This window comes from Lutra lutra, chromosome 7, assembly GCF_902655055.1.
Source record: "Lutra lutra chromosome 7, mLutLut1.2, whole genome shotgun sequence".
Taxonomy (NCBI): Eukaryota; Metazoa; Chordata; class Mammalia; order Carnivora; family Mustelidae; genus Lutra; species Lutra lutra.
In genome coordinates this window covers 118,423,317-118,432,270 of record NC_062284.1, presented here as the reverse complement: position 1 = coordinate 118,432,270, position 8,954 = coordinate 118,423,317, and the positions used below count along the sequence as shown (strand labels likewise).

The window sequence follows — 8,954 nt, the reverse complement described above, 5'->3', positions numbered from 1 at the left end:
TGGGATGCAGACCTCAGCTGCATTCCTTCCACGGCCGTGAGCGGGCACACAGGCCCTTGGGGACGGCCACCCTGCAGGGGTAGGGACCGTGGAGGCCTGGCACAGAGCAGGTCCGAGTGTGGAGTGCCTTCTGTGGTCTCTGCTGCTTCCCACAGCTCACAAAACTGTTCGAGAGGGGATAGTCACCGGACAAGTGACCAACTGAGGTTTGCGGGGGCAGGGGTGTGTGAGCTGCCTGACATCACAGTTGGGACACCCTTGGCTGTTCCCACATTCCCCGCGGTCCCCATGCCTGTCCCCCCCTGGCTTATGGAAGACAACACAACAGTAAAGATAGCATCCTTCAAGAGCCTCATCTTCTCAGTCCCCAGGGAGAGAAACCGAGGTCCAGGGCTAGAGCTCTGGTGCCACTGGGGCTCTCCGAGCCTCGTGTCTCGCTAAACTACACAGCTGACACTGCACGCGGGGCCAGTGCTCTGAGCTTTCCCTATACGATCCTCCAAAGGGATATCAGGAGCCTTTATTATCCTCCCATTTACAGGTGGGTGGGCTGGGAAGGCAAGAGACAGACTCAAGGTCATACAGCGGACACATGGCGGAGTCAGGACTCAAACCCAGGGCAGCTGACTCCAGTGTCAGTGGCCATGGCCTCCCATGAGGGCCTCCTCCTATTTTAAGTGCTTTGGGTGTGTTATCTCAGTCCCTCGGTTTCTTCTAGGGGATCTCGGCCAGAGTGTCTGCTCACTGTGACAGCTCAGCCTGTCGAATCTCAGCTCAGTGCTGTGCCCGCTGGGTGCCTACGAGGTGCTGGACACACCACAGAAGGAGCCCCTGTGCCCTACCCCTGGCTTGTGGATTCATGGAGGGGCAGAGAATGGCTGTGTCAGCTCTTCTCAAGGGAGGGGAAGGAGAAGGAGTGGGGAGGGTGGGAAGGGTAGGGGAGGGAACGGGTGCCGTGGTCCATCCTCCAGATAGCCCTGGGAATCAGGGAGCATGGCCACCCGTTTTGTGGATGGAACCAGGGGCATCACCTTGGCCAGAGGCACAGCAGGGAGCTAGGGTCCCTCCCAGACCTGCTGGTTCCAGGACCACACTCAGCCCCGGGCCCCACTTTGGCATTCCTTCCGGCTGTGGGGGCAGGGCCCAAATCACACCCTTTGCTCTGTCCCGATAAGACTCCGTGCCTAGTGCATCCTGGTAGATCTCCCGGTTCCCCTGTGGTCCATCCTCCTGGGGTGAACTGGGAACAGCTGTGCACGAGACCCCATCCTCTTGGGGTCCCGAAGCAGGGGCAGAGTGTAGACCACAGAAGGCTGAGGACCAGGGAGCCCCAGGAGGAGATGACAAGAGAAAGGGCCATGGAGGCCGGGCCCAGCCACACCCTGGCCAGCTGCTTACCCACGGGCCAGCCGAGTGGCCCAGGGCTCCTGCTTTCGTCACGCTGTCCCTCCTGCCCCGACCCCTGGGGAGGCCTGGGGCTCTCTGTGGGAAGAGTCAGGGAGCTGCTCTCCTTTCCAGAGACCTCGGTGGAAAGAGCATGGGGGACAGATGGTCCTGGCTTCCTGTCCTGCCCCAGCTGCTCCTAGCTGGGTGGCCCTATGTGGCCCTGTGTGGCCCTCTGTGGCTCTGGATCCGGTTCTCAGTCTCTCCAGAGCTTTGACCTTTTCACCTGTCATCGGGCACATATATTAATCTGTTTGTGGGGCCATGACAGAGTCCCACAGACCAGGACTTCAACAATGTACACTCCCTGTCTCACAGGCTGGAGGCTGGAAGGCCCAGGTCAAGGTGTCGGCAGGGCTGGTTTCTTCTGAGGCCCGTCCCTGGCTGGGGTCCCACACACGTCATCACGATGACCCTCGCAGCTCAGGGGCTGCCCCCTGATGCTGACAGCGCCCTGTGGAGATGGAGGGTGCCTGGCTCATGTGGGCCCTTGGCCAGGATGTGGCTTTCCAGGGCCTGGCCTGTCCTCTCTCCCACAGGATAGAGCAGGCGTGCACAGTTTTTGGGGCCCATCCACACCTGTGGCCCAGCTGCCACAGCCCAGCTCTAGAGGGGGCAGGGCAAGGCAGTAGAGCGCTGTACTTCCCAGATGGGGAAATCAAGAAAGGGAGGAGTTTGGCCACACCACAGCAAGGGGCTGACGTGCATGGGGGCCCGACCCAGGGGGAGCTGAGGATGAGGGGCTCATTCATGGGCTCTTGTGAGGTGGGGGACAGGAGGTGAGCCTGGCCTGAACACGGGGAGGGGCCCTGGGGCCCTGGTCCCTGGGTCCATGGCCCCTGTCCGAGGCCCTGCTGGGCCAAGCCTCCATTTCCTGAGCCGGCCGCCAGGACAGGCCGGGCTGCTGAAACCCTTCCTAAAAAGGAATTGGGCTGTGATGGTCCAGGCTATTTTTAGACAATTGTGTTGAAAAATCCCCAAAGTACATGAAGCATCATGCGTTGTTTTTTTTTTTTTTTTTTTTCCCTTCGGAGTAAAAAGAGAGGGAGTAAGTGGATCCCTCCTTCCAGTGGGAGGAACCCCACAGCGTTCGGTCCTTAGAGGGGCTGTGGCCATGGCCCTGCCACTGTCTGTCCAGGAAGTTTAAGAGCTCAGGACTTTGGGCCAGGGATGGGGCTCCCACTGGCCCCCACCTCACCCTGGGCTCTCAGAGGGTGTGGGGCACATGGGATCACTCTGCACTACAGGTGAGGAGATTGGGGCCACACTGTCCTTGTTCCCAGACTCAGGTTTCACGTTTGTATTTGTTTTTTTAATGTATATATGTATGTATGTATGTATTTTTTTTAAAGATTTTATTTATTTCTTTGGGAGACAGTGTGTGTGTGTGTGTGTGTGAGAGAGAGAGAGAGAGAGAGAGAATGCACAAGCAGGAGGAAGGGTAGAGGGAGAAGCAGACCCCCGCCAAGCAGGGAGTCTGATGTGGGACTCCATCCCAGGACCCTGAGATCATGACCTGAGCCGAAGGCAGTGGCTTAACCCACTGAGTCACCCGGGCACCCCTATGTATTTATTTTTTCAATGTTTTATTTATTTATTTGAGGGAGAGAGTGAGCATGACCGGGGGAGGGGCAGACTGATTGGGGGTCCGATGTGGGGCTCGATCCCAGGACCCTGAGATCATGACCTGAGCCGAAGGCAGTGGCTTAACCCACTGAGCCACCCGGGCACCCCTATGTATTTATTTTTTCAATGTTTTATTTATTTATTTGAGGGAGAGAGTGAGCATGACCGGGGGAGGGGCAGACTGATTGGGGGTCCGATGTGGGGCTCGATCCCAAGACCCTGAGATCATGACCTGAGCCGAAGGCAGATGCTTAACCGACTGAGCCCCCAGGCGCCCCTACATTTTTATTTTAAATTTTTATTTTATTTTAAGTTTATTTACTTTACTTATTTAAGTAGTCTCTAAACCCAGCATGGGGCTCAAACTCACAACGTGGAGATCAAGAGTCACAAGCTTTAACCGACTGAGCCAGCCAGACACCCCAGGCTTCACTTTCTTAAAAAGCAGCTTTACTGAGGTATCCTTGGCACAGAATACATTGCATATATTTAAAGTGTACCATTTGATGTGTTTTGACACATGTACACACCCATGAAGACATCATTACTGCTGAGGTCGTGAACGCCTCCATCGTCCTCTGGTTTCCTTCTCCCCTTTGTGGCCCCTCCCTCCCTCCTCACTCCCCACCTGCCCCAGGCAACCACTGGTCTGCGTTCTGTCACCACAGATGAATTTGCATTTTCTAGAGTCTTCTGTAAATGGAATCACACCGTTCTGTTTTGGCTTCTTTAGCTCATCATCATTAGAAATCCATCCAAGTTGCCCTATGTCTCCCCAGCTCCTTTTTCTTGTCACCAGCACCCCACCGTGGGCTGTCCCATTCTGTCCCATCTTCTCCTGATGGCCATCTAAGCTCTTTCCAGTTTGGGGCTCTTAGGAGGAAAAGCTGCTCTGGGTTTTCCTAGACAAGCCTTCGTATGGACAGATACTTCCTTTTCTTCAAGGTACCTACCTAGCAGAGGAATCCCTGGGTAGTTCTTTGTGTCATTTTTTTTTTTAAGAAACCGCCAGACTGTTTCAAAAGTGATGGCACCAATTAACAGTCCCGCCAGCCATGTAGAAGGGCTCCAGTTCCTCCCCATCCTAGCCAACACTTGTTGTTGTCTGTCTTTTTGACGAGAGCCATCCTAGTGGGCGTGAAGTGGTGGCTCCTTGTGGGTTTGGTTTGCATTTCCCTCATCACTAACGAGGCAGAGCCTCTTTTCCTGGACTTGTTGGCCCAGATCTCACTTAAACACACACACAGACACGCACGTGTGCGTGCACACACACACACACACACACACACTTATTTTGGAATAATTTTAGCTGTACTGAAAAGTTATAAAGATAACACGAAAACCCATATACCTTCACTCAGTTTCCCCTACTATTAATCTCTTTCATTGCCTGGTACATGGCATCAGCAAAGACAACAGTGCCGTGCCCTGTGGGTTGAACTTCAGACTTTATTCAGATGTCACTAACTGACGACACTAGCGTCCCTTTCCCGTTCTGGGATCCCACCCCAGAACGCATGCCATATCCCGCTTGGTCATCATGTCTCCATGGAAGCCTCTGGTTGGGATCAGTTTCTCAGACTTTCCTTGTTTGTTTTGCTCTTGACAGTTTTGAGGAGCACTGGTCAGATATTTCGTAAAGAGTTCTTCCATCTGGGTTTTTTTCTGATGTTTTCTCATGAGTAGACTGGGGTTATGGGTGTGGGGGAAGCAAATCCCGTAGGTGAAATGCCTTCTCATCCCATCCCATCCTCTCCCACCCTCTTCCACCCTGCCCCGTCCCGTCCCATCCCACCCCATCCACCCCATCCCAGCCCATCCCATCTGGGGTACATGTCATCCACATGACTTACTGCTGATGACATTGGCTTTGATCATGTGGCTCAGGTGGGGTCTGGCCGGCTTTCTCCACTGTGGCATCATGGTTTTTCCCCTTTCCAAACTGCTCTGTGGGTGCCATCACTGAGTCTAGCCCACACATGAATGTTCAAGCTCTGGAAGCCCCACTTTTATTTGAGAAACTTCTATGCCTGGTTCTTCACATTGACACCTCACTTAATCCCCAACCCTTCTACTGTCCCTTCAGGACAGGTGCCAAGGGTCCCTAAACATGGTAATGTTTAAGGTTTTCTACAAAGATTAGGGGTCAAAGAAGCCCTTTCTTGCCCTGTTTACAGATAAGGAAACTGAGGCCCAGAGGGAAGTGACCCATCTGTGTTCACACCACTGTCAGAAGGAAAGGCTCTCAGGGCCCCAGAGCAGGGCAGAGATCCAGAAGGATGTCTGGACGCAGAGTAATGCTCAGTGGGTAATTACTGGCAGATGCGGTGAGTATATGTTGAATGCATAGTAAGAACACCCATTGGTGATAAGATTTCTCTGTGGACAGCACAGGCACTGGTCACCTCCTAGTTACCTGCACGAACCCAGGGAGCAAGAAACACGTGACGCCGAAGGGCAGACCCCACTGTCCCCTGCTGGGAACCTTGAATGCCTCCCAGGCTGGCCATATGGCCCAAAGGCTAGAAGAAGCCAGATCTGGGGCTGCGGCTGGCTACAGATAACCCCTTGAGTGGTCAGTTGGGAACTGGAACCCCACAGTCACATCTCATAGGCAAGAGCCAAGTGTAGGCCAGTTTATAACACACACCAAGGGCATTCAACATGTGAATGGTTCTTGCCCTTGTTCCTGCAGGGCGGCAATGGATCAGATGGATCCTGGACAGAATATAGGTTGTGCTCTTTGGTGAGTCAATGGATCACTCGGCCTCAGTTTTCCCATCTGTAAAATGGGGATAATCACTGCATCTACCTTTTTGTTATTTTTATTTATTGATTGATTTAATGTTTTTAAAAAATATTTTATTTATTTATTTGACAGAGAGAGACAGAGAGAGAGGAAACACAAGCAGGGGGAGTGGGAGAGGGAGAAGCAGGCTTCCCGCCAAGCAGAGGGCCCAATGCGGGGCTGGAATCCAAGGCAGATGCTTAATGACTGAGCTACCCAGGTGCCCCTTTTTGTTATTTTTAATTACTTTAATATACAATCAGCACGCTCAGTACAACATATGTATGTTAATTCTGATGTACACCTAGAGATGCTTACTTAACACCTAAAGATAAGTGTTATCACTTAATACTTAGACTTAAAGAAGTCTAATCACGAATATACACTCCAGGGCTGCTGGGTTAGCATGTGAGAGACTCTAATGAGAAGCCCGTGGTCTGAGAGGCCCACCTGCTTAGCATCATCTTATCTTCCATCAGGTCCAGAGGGTTTGGGGGTGTGCTAATTAGTACAAGGATATGAAAAATGCTATTTTGGGGGGAATTGGTGTCCACAATTAGCTTGGACTGGCTAACCCTAGTGTATGGGCCCCTCTAAGAGTCCAGCCCTCCAGGAGTAGCCCAGCACCAAAGACTTGATCTAGTTCTATGTCCAGATGCCTTCGAAGACTTTGTTGCCTTGATCTGACTGGAAGGGAAGCCATTAGAACCCTGTTGCGTCCCCTCTTTGCTGGGAGCCATGCCGGCTGCCTGCGATGCCCGGAGCTGGGACCCCGCCCAGCACAGACCAGGCACCTGCTCTGAAGGCTTCTTGCTGAAGGCATGATCTGCCTGTGCTTTGCCTTCCCTGGGGCTCAGCTGTAAAGCGAGCTCGTAGAGCAGGAGCCCAGAACCGTCCCTGCTGTTAATGGCTGGCCCCCACTTAGAGCCGCCAGTGAGTCCAAGCCATCAGCTGGGCTTCATGACGAACGTTTACCCCATAGGTTTGTGAGGCTCTAAAGGACATGATCCACGGAAAGGGTGTGGGGTGGATCCAATACAAGCTAGCATTCCCCCTAGACGTCGATCCTGAGAGAGATCATCAGCCGGGCTGGGGGAAAAAACTGCACATGAGTGGCTCGGAGTGTGGATTCTGGAGTCAGGTGACCTGGGTGGGACTCCTACCACACTGTCACCCAACCTTGGGCAAGGTTCTCCTCTCCTGAAGAAGCTTTCTTTCCTCATCTGTACCATTATCTGTCGCAATAGTGTCCACCGCACAGGACTGTCGTGAGTATTGGAGGAGTTAATCTGAATACAAATGCTTAGATCAATGCCTGGTGCCCAGCACGGGCTCCGTAAATGTGAGCCAGCGGTGATCATTCCACCATGCGATAGGACAGTTCAAGACAGTGGCCGACATAGGGACGGGTTGAATAATTTAAAGTGCATCTGTGTGATGAAGATTAGGCTGTCTTTAAATTTAAATCTTAAGTGCAAAGGTATCTAAGTATTATAGATAGTAACATTTCCACTTCATTGGCAATAGCTCAAAATGCTGAGAGGACAAACCCTAGATGGTGACATTTAACAACTTAGTCTTTATATTTCTGAGACTGTCCATGGGGGGGGAGTATGGTGGGCACAATAACGGTCCGCAGAGATGTCCACGTCCTAATCTTTGAAGCCTGGGAATAGGTCAACCTCCACGGCAAAAGGGACTTAAATCAAGGTTATTGGTACAGGGAGATTATTCTGGATTTTCCAGGTGGGTCCAAAGTCGTCATAGGTCCTGACACATGAAGGGAGGAGGGAGCAGTCGGGGCTGGAGAAGGAGATGGGACAAAGAAGATAGAGGTTGCCGTGATTCACTGTTGGCTTTGAGGATAGAAGGAGGCCATGAGCCAAGGAACATGGGCTGCCTCTAGGATCCTGAAAGCTTTCCTCAGAAGGAGCGTGGCCCTGCTGGTACCTTGATTTTTGTGGCAGTTTGCTACAGCAGCAATACGAAATTAATTCAGATGATATGAATTTTATAATTTTAAAGGAAAAGAAAAAGGTTTTTAAAAAATATTAATTAATTGATTAATTATTTTAATGTTGTGGGTGAACCAGCTTCATTTCCATGTGGGGCTGTGTGTATCCATCCATGCAGACAGGGACAGCCCAGGTTCAAGATGTTATTACCATGAGGGGAAATTTGTAAAATTAGCCTCATAAAGTTGAAAGCCAGAAAATTCAAGACAATGTACCGAACAGCCTTGTTGTCTTTGAATTTTACCTGGTTTCTTATTTAATTTTATTGTTTTTAAGAACACTGTTGGGCAAATAAAAATATTTATAAAAGGTAACTTAGTCACCTTTGAATAACCATATATATATGTATATATATATATTTTTTAAAGATTTTATTTATTTATTTGAGAGAGATCACAAGTAGGCAGAGAGGCAGGCAGAGAGAGAGGGGGAACAGGCTCCCCGCTGAGCAGAGAGCCGGATGTAGGGCTTAATCCCAGGACCCTGAGATCATGACCTGAGCTGAAGGCAGAGGCTTAACCCACTGAGCCACCCAGGCGCCCCTATTTTTTTTTTTTTTAAACAACCTAGGTGATTTTAAAGCTGGTCACATTATTTTCAGCTTAGAGAATGAATGCTTTTTCCTCTTCAGGTGCTCAGCCCGGCAGATCCCTGCTGCCAGCCAGCAGGTGGGCCGCCATTTTGCACGCTGCGAGAGTCCAGCAACTAGCAGAAAGCACAGAACCACCAGTTTCTTGGCTGTGGTAGCTCTTGGGGAATCTGCACACAGTCCCTTTGAGGAAGAGAAGCTGAGGCTCTGACATCTCTCCACAGTGGGCCCCTTCCTCAGGCTCAGTGTCACGTCTCACAGAGGTGTCCCCTGACCACCCAGTCTCAGGTAGCCTCTACCCATCACTTAGAACTTGCTCTGGTCGGGGGAGGGGCGCACCTGGGTTTCTCAGTTGGTTAAGCGTCTGCCTTTGGCTCAGGTCATGATTTCAGGGTCCTGGCATCAAGCCTGGTGTCAGGCTCCCTGCTCAGGCAGGGAGCGTGCTTCTCCCTCTCCTTCTGCCCTTCCCCCTGCTCGTGCTCTCTCTCTCTTG

General features: G+C 51.6%; 1 long non-coding RNA gene across 1 annotated transcript; it reads left to right on the top strand.

Moving 5' to 3' along the window:
- Positions 1–2,580: 2,580 nt before the first annotated feature.
- LOC125105534 (uncharacterized) lies at positions 2,581–8,533 on the top strand. Its single transcript, XR_007128930.1, has 3 exons — positions 2,581–2,690; positions 5,247–5,396; positions 8,504–8,533. It is a non-coding gene; the product is annotated as an uncharacterized LOC125105534 (long non-coding RNA).
- Positions 8,534–8,954: the final 421 nt, after the last annotated feature.